The following is a 20579-nucleotide window of genomic DNA, read 5'->3' on the forward strand; positions in this document are numbered from 1 at the left end:
ATGGAAGGAAGGCTGGCTAACAGTGCTATAGATAATTCAGTAAAAGGAAAATGTAGAAGTAATTTTATTTTGAACCATACAGTTTTTCTTTTCTAGTAATAAATTAATCTTCCTAATTATGTTTCAGGACTGAGAGTAAAAGGGTTACTGCTGATGCTCCACAGGCATAAAATCTACATGTAGAAATAAAATCATGCATTCATTGACAGTATTTGATCATCTTTATGCTAGATAAAAAAAATAACCCCCAACCCAGAAGCTAAAGCTTTAAAAAAATCCTTCTTAAACAGTAGACCCATAAGGTAAGGTGTGCTTTTTCCCTGGTTAACATTCATAATTGATTCATTCTTCATTCTTTTTTTTTTTTTAATTTATTTATTTTTTATTTTTGTCTGTGTTGGGTCTTCGTTTCTGTGCGAGGGCTTTCTCTAGTGCAGCGAGCAGGGGCCACTCTTCATCACAGTGCGCGGGCCTCTCACTATCGCGGCCTCTCTTGTTTGCGGAGCACAGGCTCCAGACGCTCAGGCTCAGTAGTAGTGGCTCACGGGCCTAGTTGCTCCGCGGCATGTGGGATCTTCCCAGACCAGGGCTCGAACCCGTGTCCCCCGCATTGGCACGCAGATTCTCAACCACTGCGCCACCAGGGAAGCCCCATTCTTCATTCTTGAAGCAGAGATTTATTAATCATCTACCATGTGCCAGGGATTGTCCTTGGGTGCTAGGGATACTGTCTGTGATTCGTGCCCTCAGGTAAAGTTTACAGTCTACTAGGGGAGAGAGACAGTAAAAATCATTTTTTTCAGTTCCATTTTGGTATAAGAGTGAGAAAGGGCTTCAGTTTAGAGTTGTAAATGCTTGGGATTATGCAGACAGTTTTTTTCAAGAAGTTATACTTATGGCTTAAATAGGCTTTATTTTATGAGACAGCTCTTTAGGCCTTTTGTGTAGTTAAATTGCATCTTTGGGAAGATTGGAGTTATTTTATAATCAGAAACAAGCATTGCCACAAAGAAAAATATTTTGATACCTAAAAAATTTAGAGTTCCAAATTCACATGCTGTGACAGTTTTGCTGGAATATTCAGGTATCATTTTATGATATGTTATACTCAATCTATTATGCTGTTAAATAGGACACTAGTGGTTATTTCCTAAATCATCCTGTCTTATAAACTTATAATAAGTGATGGTCATTCTCAATACAGAACAGTGGACTCTGTAAAGTAGAAGACCAATATCAGAAAGAGCCCGTAGGCCATTACCATAGTAAAGACAATGAGCTTTTGAATTAATCCTGAATCAGGGCATGGAGCTGTCAGGTAGTTTCAAAGTGTTGTATTCATTTCTTCTAAGTTTGATTAAAAACTAAACAATCTAACCCAACTGCAGCTCTCTAGGGAAATTGATAAAATTTGGGCTGGGCCTATTAAAAGAGTACTTGAAGTGCAGTGGTCTTGTGCAGAAAGGATTGGATTTGGACTTGGAAGGTTGAGAACGATGGACAAGATGCCTCTGAGCCTCAGTTTCTACAAGTGTAAAATAATAACAGTATCTTAATATAGAAAGGCTAGAATAATTTGAGCTCAAGCAACCTGTGAAAGTTCCCAGCATATTTCTTATTTTTTTATTTTTTTATTTTTTTGCGGCACGCGGGCCTCTCACTGTTGTGGCCTCTCCCGTTGCGGAGCACAGGCTCCGTATGCACAGGCTCAGCGGCCATGGCTCACGGGCCCAGCCGCTCTGCGGCATGTGGGATCTTCCCGGACCGGGGCACGAACCCGTGTCCCCTGCATCGGCAGGCAGACTCTCAACCACTGCGCCACCAGGGAAGCCCTCCCAGCATATTTCTTATAGAATAATATAGATATTCAGATGTTTGTTGAATCAGAATCTAAGATAGTAGAAGGTATAGAGGATTATCAATATTTTTTTTTTGACTTTTTGTTCAGAGTGGTTTCATTAGGGGAATTTTTCAGTTTTCTTAGAATACAGTAGCATCATTTACATTAATTTTAGGTTATGTATTTAAACTCTTGGAGCATTTTAATTATATGCTGAGCTTAAATAATATTAGTAAAATTTGGCAGTTATTTTAGTAACAGCATATTAAATGTCATTATTGAGTGGCAGAGTTAAGTTACATACTCATTAATCCAGGATCTACAGTTACTTTGCTGTCTGTACAGAGGTTGGCAAAACTGTTTCTGTAAATGGCCAGATGGTAAATATTGAAGGCCACCTACGTACAGTCTCTGTTGTATATTCTTGTTAGAAAAAATCTTTAAAAAGTAACCCTTTAAATATGCATAAACCAAATGATCAGGGGCAGTACAAAAATAGGCCAGTGACCCAAATTTGATCTGCAGGTGGTTGATTATAGACTCCTGGTCTATGGAATTCCAAAGTTTTCAGTTCTCAATATAAATTCTTTTATAACCTTGCTTCTTTTCCTAGTTAATCTTTTTCTTGCTTCATTACCAATAGAAATGTTTGAATGCCAGTGGTTTCTGTATCCCACTTTTCTTGCCATTTTGCTCAAGCTGAATCATTTATCCTGAATCTGTTTTTCAAGACCTATTAAAGTTTTTACCCTTCCATCAAGTCTTTCAGGAGTATTTTAGCCCACAGGGACTAACACCCCCCTGCCCCCCATACTTTAAGCTTTTTTTTTTTAATATAGCATTGACTCTAAGATTTTACACAATTTTTTTTTTATTGCTCTCATAGTTTCTTCTGTATTGGTCTTATTACCTTCAAAACATTATAGACATTTCCATGGCATAATCTTATATACTTCTTCATTATACCTAGAGCAGTGAGAATGTATGAATGTGTGTGTTTGTGTGTACATATATGTAAATGTGTTTATTTTAAATTTTATTTTAATTTTATTTGTTTTATTATTATTATATTTGTAAAAATTCCTGGGCTTTACTCCTCAGAGATTCTGACCCTGGGTGTGGGGTGGGGCAGAGGAGTGTCTGTCTGCATTTTCAGCCAGAAGCCCCGTGTGATTCTGTTGCTGATGGCTACAGACCACCTTTTGAGAGAACCAGTACAGTAACTAAAGGCTCCATCCAGTCTAGACTCAAAATAATCTGTGGTCTAGTTTCGGCACCACTAATTGATAAGCCTTGTTACCTTTGGGAAACTACTTTTCTCTGAGCTTCATTTTCCTTTGTACACTATGGGAAGTACCTGTCCTGCCTATTTGATGAGGTTGATTTGAAGGTAGTACGTGTGAAAACATTTGAAAACTGATGTATTATGTAGATGTAAGATGTCAGTTTTAAGTGCAAATGTACTTTTTCATTGACTTCTAAGCTCAGGGGGAAAAAAGTATATAGGAAAATGGTGTGCTTTGAACTGAATTTAGTTAAGGGAGATTTTTGCAGAATTACAGTCAATATGATGGTATTAATCAGTATGAAAAGTTAATTCAATAATAATAGTAACATTTCAAAAAATTTTAACTAAAAATATGTAATTATTTGAGAGACTAGCTTCCTAGTGAGATATTTGAGGTTTAAAACCATCTAGCTAAAATATCGAAGCATGTTCTGTATTAAAGAGGCTATTTGTTTAACTCCTGCATATTTATGAAGAAACACATATTTTAAAGTCTGGCCTCTATTTTGAAAGAAAGGCGAGGTGTTAAGTTTCTAAAAATTCTGCTGAATCAAATCAGTAATGACATAGTAATCTTTAAAATATTCAGATTGCATTCTTTGATATTAGTTGTTGGCTTTCAGAGAAATATCTAATGATACTAATTAACAAAAAGAATGTTGGAAATGTTATCTTTGTTTTGTACATATTGTAGCTTGTTGATCTTTCTGAGTGATGACTGAAAACGCAAGAGTATTGTAGAAGGAGCTGGACGGTAGTTTGTAACTACTCTGAGCATTTAACTTTTTATTGCATTTGTATCCCAGGTCATATTATTTATTTCCTTCTAACTCTTTGCTTCAGCCATTCTAGCTTCCTCTCATCTCTCAGCTTTTGGTTCTTTCTTTCTTGCCATTAAGTATTTTATCTTTTTTTTTTTTAATCTTACTTGAATCTAATTAAAAATAAAATTATTCATTCTTTTTGTTCTTTTTTAAACTTTTTGTTGTGGAGCTGCTCATATATCTACACAGCAGACAGAATAATGTACCAAACTCCTGTCCCTTTTTTATTATGTGAAGCAGATCTGAGACATACAATTTTCCTCTGTAAATTCAGGAACTAGATGTTATCTCTAAAAAAGGACTTTAAAAGAATATATAACTCCATATCGTTTTCATATCCATAGAAGCTAATAGTAATCTAATTACATAGCCAGTGTTCAAGTTTCCTTTTATTTCATAAATTTCCTTTTTTCTCTTCCCTTAAGCATGTGTTTGAATAGAGATGCAAGTAAGGCTCACGTGTTATGAGTGGTTAATATGGGTTTTGAAACTCTGACAAAGGATTGGAGGCTGGATGGGTCAGACTTTGGCCTGCCTAGGCCTGGCTGGGACCAGGCAACTTCCTGGGGCCTGTACCAACCACTTGGTCTGTGGGATAGAGTCAGGTTTGTGCCAGGACAGTGGGGGCCTCAGACCAGGTGGTTACTCTGGGGCTGGATACACTGTAACTGGGGGCCCTTCCAGCTCAAGTCTCTGGGAAACATAGCAGTTGAGGTGAATTCCAAGCTTTGCAGTCAAACTCATAGTACAAGTTCTCCCGGTACATATCTGAGTTGTAGTCTTTCACATGTGTCTTCCATTGCTCCAGCATCACCTGCTACCAGGTTGCTGAAAATCAATGCTGGGTTCTTACTATAGAGCAGGAATGCTAGTTGGTTGCTAGGACCAACCAACAGCCAACAACTGGCATTCATCTTGGCAACAGAAGATTCCATCTGGATGCAGGGTGCTTAATGAGCTGGTAAGAAGGAACTTAAGAAAAGCTCTGGGGCCATAGATTTTTGACGAAATGGTGATGACATCGAAGGTTTTTTGGTTCTGTTTCATGAAATTCAAGCCATCCTGCACAGGCAAGATCATCTTTGGGTAGTAGTAGCCATAGGCCATGCCCGGCAGGAACTTCTTAGAGATTTAGATGGTATCTTTTGTCAGTTTTCTCCTAGACCATGGGCTCCACCAGTTCCCCAGGGATGATCTCTTACTGGCCTGTGATGCTAGGATTTTTCCAAGGATGGGGTGGCTGTGAGCAGTCATCTTCTGCCACTGGAACCTGTCCTGCCTTGTGCCGCCTAACTGCAGTATGGTGCCATAAGTCTTACTGAAGGTGAGCAAGGCCTCCTGGTAGTGTGAGCGCTGTAGCTGCTCTGCTTGAGGGGGGCCTGGTTGGGTTATCTGCTAAGTTGTCTCTCATACCCCCCTCTCATGGATGGCCATAGCAAGATCTTGTCTCCGGCAGAGGCTGCTCAAAGCCACAACACAATGGCCATATTTGGCTGTCTTCTGCCCCCTCACCTCTCAACATTTTATTATGAGAAATACATAAAACTTTAAAAATTATGCAGGCACATTAAACACGGTGCTGTATTTGCGCTAGCAAATATCTGTGTGTGTCTCCATTTGGTCATCCACCTTATATTTTTCTTGCATTTCAAAGTAATTTGCAAACATTAGTTCATATCACCCCTAAAATCTTATATATATCATTAATTAGAATTCGATATTTGTTACGATTTTTTTGAGGTATAATTTATGCACAGTGAATGTAAAAGTCATAATTGTACCTTTGGAAGAGTTTTGATAAATGTATCCAGTTTGGTAACCCAAAGTCCTATAAAGATATAGAACATGACCATCATTCCCCCAGAGTTCCCCTAACATCTCTTCCTGTTCAGTCCCTCCCCTTTCCAGAGGCAACCACTGTTTTGATTTTTATTCATACTCGTATAAAGAAAATAATTAAGAATGCTTTTTTTGTTCTACAAATAAAAAATACTGGAAAGGGTATGGAGAAAAGGGACCCCTCCTACACTCTTGGTAGAAAGGTAAATTGGTGCAGCTGCTATGGAAAACAGTATGGAGGTTCCTCAAAAAGCTAAAAATAGAGTTGTCCTATGATCCAGCAATTCGTCTCCTCGACATATATCCAGACAAAACTATAATTCAGAAAGATAGATGCATCCCTATGTTCATAGAAGCACTATTCACAATAGCCAAGACATGAAAACAACATGTGTTCATCAGCAGATGAATGAATAAAGATGTGATACATATACACAATGGAATACTACTCAGCCATAAAAAGGAATGAAATAATGCCATTTACAGCAGACATGGGGGACCTAGAGATTATTGTACTACGTGAAGTAAATCAGAAGACTTATCATATGATATCAAGTATATGTAGAATCTAAAAAAATGTTACAAATGAATTTACTTACAAAGCAGAAACAGACTTAGAAAACAAACTTATGGTTACCAAAGGGGAAAGGTGAGGGGGAAGGATAAATTAGGAGCTTGGGGTTAACATATACACACTGCAATATATAAAATAGATAATCAGCAAGGACCTACTGATTGCCTTTTCTTTTGATTATGGATCACACTCTCTTGTGTATCTAGTGATTTTGGATTATATCTAGAGCATCAGCAAATGGTAGGTTGTAGAGCCTCTGGGTTCTGTCTTGTTTGTCCAGAAAGTATTCGTTTTGTTTGTTTTGTTCACTTTTTACTTTAGCAAAGTCTGCCTTTCCTGGTGGGAGCCAGTTGAAATCTCTGTTTAGTTCTTTTAGTCCTTAATTGAACTGCTTTGAATTGTCCCTGTACATTCCTCGATCAAGGGTGAGCCAGAGATTTGTGCAAAGTTGTTATGCAAGTTTTGCAGCTCTCCCTTCTTGGACATACCCTTCACTTTACAGTTGCTGTGGTTGTGCACTCTGTCTTTAACCTTTTAGATTTGTGTATTTCTCCTTGAGTTTTGGCAGCTCTGCTTGGCAGAGGTCTGCTTTCAAATGATGATCTTTAAAAAAAAGAGTAGATACTTAGTGCTGTTTCTTTCTTACAGGTGTTGACTCTTCTCCAGAATCTGTTTACCTTGTGGTTGCTTTCTAGTGTCTTCTGATAATCCTTATAATGTGTGCTGAGTTTATAGTTGTTAATTTCTGGGAGCTGGGTTTTAATTTGAGCTACACTGACGTTACTGGAAGTGGAACCTGCTCTGCTTGTCTTTTAACTTTTTTTTTTATTCTATAAGTTTCCCCTTCAGTTATTTATTTCTCTTCTCTCTCCCCTCCCTTTTTCCTTCTCTCAACTCAGTCATTTTTCAGTAGTGTCCCACTATCACGATTTTGCTGATTCCATCCATGCAGTGTCAGTGTTCCTCTGTCATCTCAGTTGCCTATAAATTGATAGTCGGATCTAGTAGCTTCCTAAGATTCACATTTAATTGGGGGAAGAGGGAAGACTCAGTGTTTCATAGGTTAGATGGTGTGTTCTTTGTGGAGAAACACATTTTCGTGTTTTTGTCTGTGTTGAGAGGGGGTGGCTGATACTCTATGCCTACGTCCATTAGTAGGGATTGTAAAATGGTGATAACTTAGTCTGGGAACCTGTAAGGGGATCCTTGAGACCTTTCCAGGGGTTCTCTGAGGTCAAAATTTTTTTAATAATAATTCTAAGACTTGATTTGCTGTATTTACTCCCAGTCTCATGATTATACAGTGGAGTTTTCCAGAAGCTACATAACATAACAATGCAGAAGCTGATCAGAAATCAGCTGTCTTCTATTTAAACAGGTATTAATGAAATTTGCAAAAATATAAAGCAGTGCCACTCTTCTCACTAATTTTTGCTCTAGAAAATATAGCTATTTTTACAATTAAAAGTTAGTTACATTAACATACAATAGTTTTATTGCTGTTAAAAGTACATTAATATTGCCTAGGATGTGGGAGTAGGGGTAATGTAGAGTGACTGCTAATGGATATGGGATTTCTTTAGACGATAATAAAAATGTTCTAAAATTGAGCTGTGCTGGTGGCACAACTCTTGAATGTACTAAAAACATTAAATTGTACACTTTAAATAGGTGAATTATATGTTATACAAATTATATCTCAATAAAGCTTCTAAAAAGTAAAAAAGAAGTACATTAAAACTGTTTCTCATAAATATCAGTAGAGTGCACATAAACAAAGCCATTTATGGTCCTCAACATTTAACTGTTTTCAAAATGAGTTAGTTCTGTAGCATCTCCCACAGTGACCAGTCAGGGTGTGTGTGTGTGTGTGTATACAGTAAATTGGTCATGTATAGATATCATTGTGAAATTGTTTATTTGACTTATTTCAGTCAGTAGCAGTTATTCTTGTTGATGTTCAGTTGTCCCCTTTGGACAATGAGATAATCTGTTTTGGAAACCTACTATAACTTCTGCAAATCTCATTTTTACTTAGAAGAGCTTTCCCTAAATTTTCCTTTTCCTCTTCTTATATTAACCTGTGAGCCATCTGTCTATTTTCAAATATTCAAAGAAAACTAAATGTTTCTTCTTCTCATGATTGATTTATGTAGAATATGGTACAGATCACGTTTACTTCAGAGACTTGTTTTGCATTTGGGCCAGTTAATCTCTCTGTTCATTTGCCAAGGGCTACATTCCCAACCTTAGTCAAGTGCCTGGCAAATGCATGCCTTCAGTCACCAGGACAACCAGACAATAGAATGTCAGTCCAAATCAATCACTATTATTGAGCCTTAGATGAAGCTAAACAGTGGATGAGTAGTGTTCATGCTAGAGGTGGTGCTCTGGTATTGATGCTATCCCTAAACCATTGATAATCCACGAACAGTTCTTCATATCAAAACAAGTAAATAAAACTTCTTAATATTCAGTTCTAAATGAAGTATCAGACCAACTTGCCCAATTCTCCCTTGCTCACCTCTGTGTTTATTCTTGTTATATTCTGAAAAATGTAAAAAATGTAAAACTTGCCCTGTAGGGAGAGAAACATAAACCTTTGGTAATTTTTCCTTCTTGGCAAGCTTGCTTATCAGATTCATACTGTCTTAGGGAATGAGAATGCTTTGCTTTAAGAGACTTCACAAATTAAGTTTAGAACAAATGGAACCAAAACGTTGGTGGGAATTTTTTTTTTAATACCATTTTAGAAAATGGTTCTAAAGTTTATCCAAAAGCTCAAAAAAAAGTAAAACTAGCTGGAAAGAATTTATAAAGCAAGGAGTAAATAGGATTGGCTCTAGTAGATACTAAATGTGTCTCTATGTTTATAGGCAGTAATTTGCAATGTAAACTTGAAGTAATTAATTACAGTAATCTGAAGCTAGTGCAGGGCCTAGTAGGCTAGATCTGTAGAATAGATCCTGAGATATACTATAATCCTTATGTATATTAAATATGTATATGAAGTTATTATAAAATAAATTAAGTTCATCAGTCTGCTGTGGAAGGAATTCGTTATTCAATAAATGGAGAATCAATTAGAATGTTAACTGACATGGTACGCCAAGATAAGTTTCAGAAAAATTTTAGAGTTAGGAAGCCATAAAAATATAGAAAATAGTCTCAAAGTATTTCCCTACAAGATACTTATTAATCTTAAGGGGAAAAATAGTGACTTTACTGTGGAGAAATCTGGCCTATATTGTTTTAACCAAGTGATTAAAGTTAACATCACCAGGAATGGGACAAACTGACATCATGTGCTTCCTGATATGATGCACTGGGAAGGATACAACATTACTTATGTGGTATTCCTTCCCAAAATGCATAACATAAATGTAATTATGAGGAAACCTAAATTAAGGAACGTACTATAAAATAACTGACTTGTACTCTTCAGAGATGTCAAGGTCATTAAAGACAAAAACAGACTAAGGAAAGGTTCCCGATTAAAGGAGACAAGACAGTTATGGATACTGTACCAGGAGAACTTTTTCCATTTGCTGTTAAGGATACTGTTAAGATAATGGTTAGTCTGTGGATTAGATAGTAATAGTATACAGTGTTAATTTCCTGATTTTGATAATTGTGTTACGGTTATAGGAAAGAATATCCTCATTTTTAGGAGATACACATTTAGAGGTGAAAGGTTCATGTCTGAACCTTTAAATGGTTCCAAAACTTTTTTTGGAGAGAGAATGATAAAGCAAATGTTAATCTTAGAGACTCTAGGTAAACAGTACATGGGACTTCTTTCCACTACAATTGCAACTTTTCTGTATAACAGATTATTTCATAACTAAAAGGCAGGCAAAACTAAATGGTAGTGTTTAAGGTTAGCTGACTACATATTTAACATTTAAATGTGTGGAGACTTTATAGACTAAAAGCAATGGAAGAAATCACAAAAGTAAAAATGGCAAATTTAGCTAAAACATGGAAACTTACTAAAGACATGGCATACAAAATTGAAAGACAGAGCAATACCGGGTACAGGGTAATTTACGTATGTCATCTTAGTTTGATAAAATAGGGCAGTTGATAATCTTTCCCCAAACTACTTGTCCCTTTGCTAATATACTAAATCTTACATTTTTAAAGCTGTTTATAATTTATAAAGCACATTCATGAATAGATGTGTGTTTAGGAGGCGGGGGGCAGCCTAGCAAGCTCATGCTCCTTACTGAAGAAAGGCGGGAAGGCTCCCTCTCCTGGGAAAACCACAAAACACACACACAACACACAAAACACACAGCTGTTTGGACTAAGAATGGATGCCTAACCCTAGGGGCCAGGGACTAATCAGATCCTCTCTTTTACGAAATTGAATTAAGGTTCACAGAGGCTGGACTGAAAAGGTGAATCACTTAACCGAAAAGGCAGTATGTAGTTGGGCCATGTGCAGTCTTAACAAGTAAACAGGAAAAAAAAAATTGTACTAAGATAAGCAAGAGCAGGGATTAGACATAGTATGAGAAACAAAAGTGATAAACTATGTGTTTGCAGGGGGCGGGGTGTGGAGAAGGGCTTTGGAAACAGGTAATCAGACTGCCTAGGTCCCAGATGGCTTCCTGTTTGCAGTGCAGGTTCCCATGTTTTAAGTGTTACTGTTCACTTTGCATAAACTTGTTTTATCTGATCAAATGTGGCTGAGTTTTGGTTCTTTGCAACCTACCTGGAATGCAGTTCTGACATTAGAGACATTAAATGAAACAAGGCATGGGAGTGTGCTGTGAGTTGTATATACTGACTTACCGTAGGTGTTTGAATTAGATCTGCCGGTCTCCTTCACAACTCACAAACACTTGCAGTTAAGGTTTATTGCTATTTCCACTTCATTTAATTTCTCTTTAGTATCCTAAATATTTTCTTCTTTTATCTTTTCTATTTCTTTGTAATTATCAGGGTTTTTTTGGTTTTTTTTTTTTTTTTTTTGGCGGTATGCGGGCCTCTCACTGCTGTGGCCTGTCCCGTTGCGGAGCACAGGCTCTGGACGCACAGGCTCTGGACGCGCAGGCTCAGCGGCCATGGCTCACGGGCCCAGACGCTCCGCGGCACGTGGGATCTTCCCTGACCGGGGCACGAACCCGTGTCCCCTGCATCGGCAGGCGGACTCTCAACCACTGCGCCACCAGGGAAGCCCCAATTATCAGTTATTTTGAAAAGTGTTACTCTCTCCCTGAAACTCAAACTCTGGTACTTTTCTCCTTTATTCTCAAGTGAATGGGTTTGTATAATAAATTGGCCCTTAGATAGTCCTCACTCTTGGAAAGTTCTTCCTGCAGCGAAGCGCTTCTTTCATTTTATGTTCATCTCTCTGTTGTTATTCCCCATGCACATTATAACACAGACCTCAAAAATAGGCTTTTATTTATTATACTATTTAAATCATTATTATTCTTGGATGCTGGGATGGTATCATAGTAAGTCCACGTTGCATGTAATTCAGGCATCGGCAAGCTTTTTCTATAAAGAGCCAGATAGTAAATATTAGGCTTTTGTATCATACAGTCTCTGTTGCAGCTACCTAGCAAAGCAGCCCTAGACAATAGATAAACAAGCGGACATGGCTGTGTTCCAATGAAACTTCAGCTTTAAACACAGGCTGTAGGCCAGATTTAGCCTGGGAGGTGTAATTTGCTAACCTTTGGCCTAAATTTGATTTGAGAATTTGGATCAGTGAATTTATTACTTCTGTGTAAGTTGGTAAGCTGAATGTTCTAGGTCAGCATGTATATTTTAGACAGAACGAAGGGGAAAAAAAGATAATTTCCACTGTACATATATTTCAGGGCTGTTAGGAAGTTGCTTCCACCCATGCACCAGATATTTATTTAGTGTCTGCTCTATGTTTGGCAGGCACTGAGAATACAGATAGTGGCAAATCGGAGAGAAGGTTCCTGCCACGTGAAATTTACATTTAGAAGTTGTGAGATAAAGGTCTGTGAAAATAAATAATACATTGTGATAACGTTTATATTAGTTTTGGTGTGGGGAATGTTGCCCCTTTGGAATGGTGGTCAGGGAAGACTTTATGAGGGGGCCTTTGTGGCTGGAAAGAGCGATGATGTAAGATGAGTTTGGAGAGTTAATCAGGCGTGAGATCCTATGGGGCCTAAACAGGTGGTGATGAAGAATTTGATTCTTAGGCTGAGGAAGCCATTATAAAGTAGTTTGTGCTTAAATTAAAAAACAACAACAACAAACTAGGATTAAATAAATTGGATTTGATGTCTCATAAATCTGATACTCCCTCACATACCCAAATTATCTGTCTGGTTCACAAAGGCTCTGGTGTCTCGGTGGTCTGCACATGCAGCTTGTGCATGCCTGTTTTCAATGACTCAGTTGCATATGTTCTAATTCTTGCTAAAACATTTTGTAAAACCAAATTTTAAGATGGAATATACCATACAGTCCTCAAAAGATGTAAATAATTGCAGGACTATCTGTTTCTTTGCTTAAGGCATATGGATAGTGTTATTTCTTTAAACACTGTTAATGAGTATAAATCCTTTATAGATAGGTCATCACTGAGAAATACCTGTCAGCTGTTGACCTAGAAATACTAGCATAGTCATGCTCATGTAGACTTGGGTGAATGTAGAAAATTTTAATAATGTACTTGTTTTTTCAGTATTTAACTTAAATCATGGCATATATATGAGATATTGTTTCTGATTGTTAGTTTTTAGGACAAAATAAGGCAAAAAAAAAAAAACCCTTGTTTTCCCTTTTAGGGAGAAATGTTATGTTGCTGATAGAATTTGTGTAGGTCTATCGTAACTCTCCAGAGAACTTCTAATGTTAATATTTATTTCTGTTAAATTTTTCTTTCTGCTTCCAAAAAGTGGATGTTAGTTACTTGCTCATGAATTTTTTCAGTTCTTTAAGTCTCCTATTTGTTCCTATATTTTATGGACAGTACTGTTAACTGCTGTAATTTTATCTTACAGAAGAAGGCACTCCATCTCTCTACTGAGGAGAGAAAGGACAGAAAGGAGTCTGAACTCTAGTTGATGTGTATAGGTTGGCTTAATGAAAAAAGTCTCTACTTCCAGAGAATCTTTCTGTCCTTTCCTTATTTTTATATCTTTGGACCTAGAGGTTGCAAGCAGGATCATGTCACATTGTGTATTCTTTGTATCTCTTTTATGAAAATAAGGGGTTGTCTGAATCTTAAAGGTAAGTATCCATTCCAGCAAGTTTCCACTCTATTTTGTTGTCCCTGAGAGGATTATAAAACTGTAACATGTTATCTCTATTCATATCTATTTGTCTGATGGATGCAACACTGTTTTCTCACTCTTCCTTTTATATGTGAGTAATTGAGAATTAGTATGGATGTTCCCTATTTTTGGTGTTCATAATTGAGTTGGTTAAACTGCTTGCACTGCATGTTATTTACTATCATGATTTAGGTTCAGTGCTGCATCGCTTTCAGCTGCCCTTCTAGCTCTGTCTCCAAGCACCTGGTTTGTCTGGATACGCAAATGGGCTTTCTTGCTTCCTGGCTTCTGGCAGGGTGGGGGTGGGGGGTTCATTCAAGCTGATGGAGAACGTTGTCAGCAGACCAAAGAAAGGAAGGAGGGAAAGGTTAAGATATTTACTTTCTTAACTTCTTTCATGTGGGATTTCTGTAGCCTGGCTGCCTCCTTTCATTGAAGGTCAAAACTCCCATCAAGTAGCCCTCTTAGTTTTAAGGTTGCCAACCACTTCCTTTCCTTCTACCTTCACTGCCAACGGGTGGTGGTAGGTCCTCCTGTTGCTAATCCTGGGACACTATACTCTCACTTGTGATTTCCTTACAGCCTACCTATGCTTTAAACAGTCTCTATTAAACTTCTCAAATTACCCAAATTGAGTGTGCCATCTGTTTCCTAAGGCAACCCTGACTGATAAATGTACTTTAAAGTATTTTAGATTCTGTCAGTGGTTATTGTGATTGCAATTCTAAAGTGGATTAGCACTAGAATAAGGGAGAAAATTATTCTGACAGTTTCATGAACTTATTCTGTTGGTTGATGTGTGATTTTATTTTTAATTCCTCCATAAGATGTGGTTTTGGGTAGCATTGGCCTGGTTACTGAACACTTAATATGGCACAACCCATTGTTTTAAGCATTGTGGGGAATTCAGAAGTAGGTGAGACACATGCTCAGTAATTCTAATAAAAAGCAGTTTGTGGTAAGTTTCATGTGAGAATTACAAGTGCTATAGTAGTTCAGAGAGGGTGATTGTTCCATTAAGACCACTTTGATTCCATCTGCAGCAGGACTGAAGAGAGACCTACAGTTTCCTGTGTTTCTGGTAAGGCCTGTATTTCCCAGTCCTTGCTTACTTCATCACCCCATAACACACCAATGCAAACCACATAAGATACCAGGCTTCAAAGTAAGAATAACTAATACTATTTAAAATTCACTTATATATACCTGTTCTGAGTAGACAACATATTAACTCATTTAACCCTTCCAACATCTCAGTGAAGCAGGTTCTCTTACCTGAGTTGGAATTCACATTAAGGCAGTCTTATTTCCTGGTCTAGGCTCATAACTACCATACCTACAATATTATTCTCTAATTAAAACTAATTATCCACCTCTCCAGAGAGATCATCAAAATAAATCCATCATATATGCAGCCCTTTCAAATGATGGCTTTTAGGTATCCTCGTTGCTCCTCAGTGATGTTTCAAGGCCTGCAGCCCTGTGTTCCTCTTGCCAGTAGAATTTATCACTTGCTCTGTCATCCTGTTGCAGTCATACGAGTTAGCCCCCCTCATTCAATATAGATTTCAGCACTTCACGTAGTGAGTGTCTTTCTTCCACTAGTGTTAACCATTTCTGCCAATCCCAGTGTCTACACAGATAACTCAGCCTCTGGACTTCTTATGTCCAGTAATCCTTCCTTCTGTTTTAGACTTTATTTATCAGTAACTGTATTACTTCTCAGATTTCAAGTGTAAGCATCCTGTTCTCTGACCATCATTGCTTCTCTCTTCCCAGCTCATTCCCTCTAATTTCGTACTCCAACAGTTCTGGGACAACCATAAGAGACCTCCAGTCCACTGACGCTAAATTTCTTTGTTGTGTATCATCCTTACTGTGTTTTCATTTTTCTTAACCTAGCTTTGATTCTGTGTTCTGTTGTTATAACCACTCACTTTAACTCCTCTTGTATTTTACCTGATTAAAGCCAATACTCTACCTACTTTGTACCTAAACAACCAGATGAGACTGGTGGAAAACACACCACTGTCTTGACTAGTTTCACTTTAAATACTTGTGACCTCAAAACCTTAGTGCTGTCTGCAGTTTTAGTTGGTTCACTCTCCCATTTTTATTCAGTTCTGAAAAACCCTCCCTTTTCAGTTGATGGTGTTTATTATTTTACTTTAAAAGAAAAAAAAAAACCAAAACAAACATGGAGAAAGGAGAACTTTATACTTTCCTATCAGCAGATCTACAAACCTGAAAGAGCAGTTTCAGGAGAATGGTAGGAGCAGAAGCCAACTTTTCAGGGACTAAAATGTGAATGGATCAGAAGAGATAGGGACTGTGACATTTTCCCAGATGTATCTCTGGAACACTGTTTTTATTTAATGAATCTTGTTCAAGAAGAGGTTTAATGGCTAAGTAAATTTGAGAAGTGCTGAAAACTATATATAGTATTTATATGGAAAGGAAGTTTCCATTTGCTGGCCTAGATTTTACTAAATCATTAGTTTTCAAACTTCGGCCTATTTCACAGTCACCTGAAGGGCTTGATTGCTGGGTAGCACCTCCAGAGGTTCTGATTTCATAGGTCTTGGGTGGCTCCTAAAAATTTGCATTTACAACAAGTGTCTAGGTGACACTGATGCTGCCAGTCCAGGAAATTGGGGAATCCCATTTTGAGAGTCACTTCACTTGAGTAAGAATTCAGCTGCCAAGAGTGGCAGGTACAGTTAGGATTTTGAGCAATATAGCAAATAGCTATTATGGGATAGCATAGTCAGAAGAAATAAGAGCTGACTAACAACATCATGGAACTTTGATAGTAAGATAGCAGGAATTTGTAGTGGACCCAATCAGTGAGTTTTAATGATTTTCTCTAGCAGTTTGACCTGTCAGAGAAGGATCAGAACCACCAGCAGTTAGTACAGAATTTTGAGTGACTCCTACAGGCTGCTAATGTCATAAATGTATAAAATTTATCATCAAGCACTCCATCTTTGCTTTGTATTCCCATGATGAATGCCAAGACAGTAACTTTATGATGTCTTTAACCCATCTCCTTTTTATTTGTTTGTATCAATATGTTTATTATTTACTATTCATTAATTGTTTTTAGTTAAAATTGTATATGTTAGTTAATAGGGGTTTTGGAATACAAAGACTAAATGTCATGAAGTGTCCTAAACTAATTCTGTCAATTACAGTCAATAAGTCTTTGAGCAAATTTCTCTTGTTTTCTCACTTGGGAATTTTTAAAATAAAAGAATTAGAAACTACCAGTTCTCGCTTTATGAATGTAATTGTAAAGCCACAGAATCTTTTCCTAAGGAGAGTCTCATGTGGGTTTTTGTGGTTTTTTTTTTTTTTTTTTTTTTACGGTACGCGGGCCTCTCACTGTTGTGGCCTCTCCCGTTGCGGAGCACAGGCTCCGGACGCGCAGGCTCAGCGGCCATGGCTCACGGGCCCAGCCCAGCCGCTCGGCGGCATGTGGGATCTTCCCGCACCGGGTCACGAACCCGTGTCCCCTGCATCGGCAGGCGGACTCTCAACCACTGCGCCACCAGGGAAGCCCTGTTTTTTTTTTTTAATATTTTAATTTTATTGGAGTATAGTTGATTTACAACATTGTGTTAGTTTCAGGTGTACAGCAAAGTGATTCAGTTATACATATGCATATATTCATTCTTTTTTAGATTCTTTTCTCATATAGGTTATCATAGAATATTGAGTAGAGTTCCCTGTGCCGTACAGTAGGTCCTTATTGGTTATCTATCTTATATATAGTAGTGTGTGTCTGTTTATCCCAAGCTCCTGATTTATCCGCCCCTCCCCTTTAACCATTAGTTTGTTTTCAATATTTGTAAGTCTGTTTCTGTTTTGTAAAGAACTTCATTTGCATATTTAAAAAATTAGATTCCACATATGAGTGACATATGATATATGTCTTTCTCTGTCTGACCTCACTTAGTATGATAATCTCTAGGTGCATCCATGTTGCTGCAAATGGCATTATTTCATTCTTTATTTATGGCTGAGTAGTATTCCATTGTATATATATACCACATGTTCTTGATCCATTCCTCTGTTGATGGACATTTAGGTTGCTTCCATATCTTGGCTATTGTAAATAGTGCTGCAGTGAACATTGGGGTGCATGTGTACTTTTGGATCATGTGGTTTTTTAAAAGTAGCTAAATACTTATTGGAGAAGCTGGCCCTCTACAGGGTTTATATAGAATTTCTAGCGTAAGTTGCATTACCGTTCCTGGGTATCTGAACTTCTTGGGCTTTGCCACTGAAATGTTTTTATAATGAGATTGTGCCGTCACCTAGGCCTCACTTATGTCAGTTTTACTGCCTTAATGACTTTGTAGTATCTGTACTGAGCCTGGAGTAGGAAGGAACCACAAGAAATGCTGTTTTGAAACATGCTTGGGGTACATAATAAGAGAGGAAAAGGGTGAATCCTTTTTTCCGATCTTTATTTCTCTCTTACCCACTTCAGTGAGGACATAAGCTTGAGAAGGGTGCTACCTTTCTGTCTCTGATTTCTCAAATCTTTGTCAGGCTTTTGAAGTTAGATACTGCCTTCTTTTCGCAGTGTTACAACTGGTTATTTTTTAAAGTAATATAATTTTAGAAACTTGTGGATGTGTTTTTATAGCATTACTGAGGAATAATTAATTATAATAAATAAATATTTAAAGTGTACAATTTGAGTTTTGACATATGTTAAACTGTCATTACAGTAACAAGATAACATACATTTTCATCATCCCCAAGAGTTTTTTGTGCCCCTTTGTAATGCTTCTCCTGATCTGCTTTCCATCACCATAGATAAGTTTACATTTTCTAAGATTTTAAATGAATAGAATTACATAGTATGTACTTTGTAGGGGGTGGTTCTGAGGTCTGTCAATCAGCATAATTGTCTTGAGGTTTATGCACGTAGTTTCTTGTGTCAGTAATTTGTTCATTTTTTTGTTTGTTTTGTTTTTTTGTGGTACGTGGGCCTCTTACTGTTGTGGCCTCTCCCGTTGTAGAGCACAGGCTCCGGACGCGCAGGCTCAGCAGCCATGGGTCACGGGCCCAGCCGCTCCGCGGCATGTGGGATCTTCCCAGACCGGGGCACGAACCCGTGTCCCCTGCATCGGCAGGCGGACTCCCAACCAATGAGCCACCAGGGAAGCCCAATAATTTGTTCATTTTTATTGCTGGATAGTATCTTACTTGGATATTCCACAATTAATCCGTTCACCTGTTGATAGACATTTGGGTTGTTTTCCGTTTGGAGTTACTAGCAGTAAAGCTGCTGTGAACATTTGTGTGCAAATCTGAGTATGGACATGTGCCTTTATATTTCTTGAGTAAATACTTAGAAGTAGGATGGCTGGATTATATCGTAGGTATATGTTTAACTTTTAAAAAACTACCAACTGTCTTCCACACTGGTTGTACCATTTTTACATTCTTGAGAGTTCTAGTTGTTCCACATTCTCACCAGCATATGATATGGCCAGTCTTTTTTTCTTTTCCTGGCTAGAACCGTTATTATTTCAGAAATAACCATCCAATGTAACTTGAGGTGGTTAGAATAGTTATTTCTGGATGACTCTAATAAATATTTGTCAAAACACCAAGTACCTCAATAATCATACACATTTCATTCATAAGAACTTCCAAAAGTTCTTATGTATCAAAAAAACTTACAAATGGCACAAGAGAGGTAATAGTCTATAGAGGAGAGAAAGAAAATTATTCTAGGGGAAATTCTAATGAAGCATTTTCTCCATTGCATTTTTTTTTCTTTTTTTTTTTTTTCCGGCACGCGGGCCTCTCACTGTTGTGGCCTCTCCCGTTGCGGAGCACAGGCTCCAGATGCGCAGGCTCAGCGGCCATGGCTCACGGGCCTAGCCGCTCCGCAGCACGTGGGATCTTCACGGACCGAGGCACGAACCCGTGTCCCCTGCATTGGCAGGCAGACTCTCAACCACTGCGCCACCAGGGAAGCCCTCCATTGCATTTTTGATTAACATAGTTCATGAAAAAAGCCTTGCTTTGCCTTTCTTTAGTCTTTTTGTTTTTGGCCATTCTAGTGGTATGTATGGGTGTCTGTGTAGTGGGGTCTGTGTTTTTTAAATTTGCATTTTCTACATGACTAATGATGTTGGGATGCTTATTTGCCATTTGTATACCTTCTTTGGTGAAGTGGCCAACTTTTCTGCCCAGTCTTTTAAAAAAAATACTGATTTGGGGTCTGTTTTATCACTGAGTTTTAAGAATTCAAGGTTTTATACATTTTGTAACTACCTTTTTTCAGTTGATGGCTTGCCTTTTCATTTAAATGTTTTGAAGAGCAACAGTTGTAAATTTTGATGAAGCCCACCTTATAAATGTTTTCTTTATACTTCTCTTTATGTTTTGTGTCTTATTTGAGTTCTGCATCATTTCATTTCTTTGATTTTATTGAAAACTTAAATTTCAGATTCTCATTTTTTAGCCATTAAGGAAAAAAAGCATAGGAGGTAATTATAAAGCTAGAGTTGTATCTGCCTTGTATTTGTGTTTTGTTATACTTTAATAGCAAATTACTTATGATTCTAGTACTTTTTATTTATTCTTTTTGGTTGATTTTTAAACTTGTCAAGGATTCAGGAAATTGCCACTCACTGGTCTAATTCCTTTGTTTTACGGGGTGAAGGAACTGAGGTTCATAAAGGTTACATGACTTTGCTGATTGTTTACAGTGTATGATTATTTTAAGACCAAACAATCTGAGGTCCTCTTAAATGCCATTTCACTGTTTGTTTCCCTGTGAGGAGCTGTTCTTTGTGATACTGTTGATAAGATTTTACTGCATTATGTAACATTAAAATAAATTTAGTTCCTTCATTTGTTGCTTCTTCATTGATCATTGTGATAAATATCCTCATTGAAAGCAATATTATTA

General features: G+C 37.6%; 1 protein-coding gene across 6 annotated transcripts in view; it reads left to right on the forward strand.

The window, feature by feature from the left end:
• The window catches only part of AGFG1 (ArfGAP with FG repeats 1), a 79621-nt gene that overhangs the window by 22189 nt on the left and 36853 nt on the right, over positions 1–20579 (forward strand). The window lies entirely within an intron of this gene.

The sequence above is a fragment of the Stenella coeruleoalba genome (genome assembly GCF_951394435.1).
Source record: "Stenella coeruleoalba genome assembly, chromosome: 6".
NCBI classification, from domain to species: domain Eukaryota; kingdom Metazoa; phylum Chordata; class Mammalia; order Artiodactyla; family Delphinidae; genus Stenella; species Stenella coeruleoalba.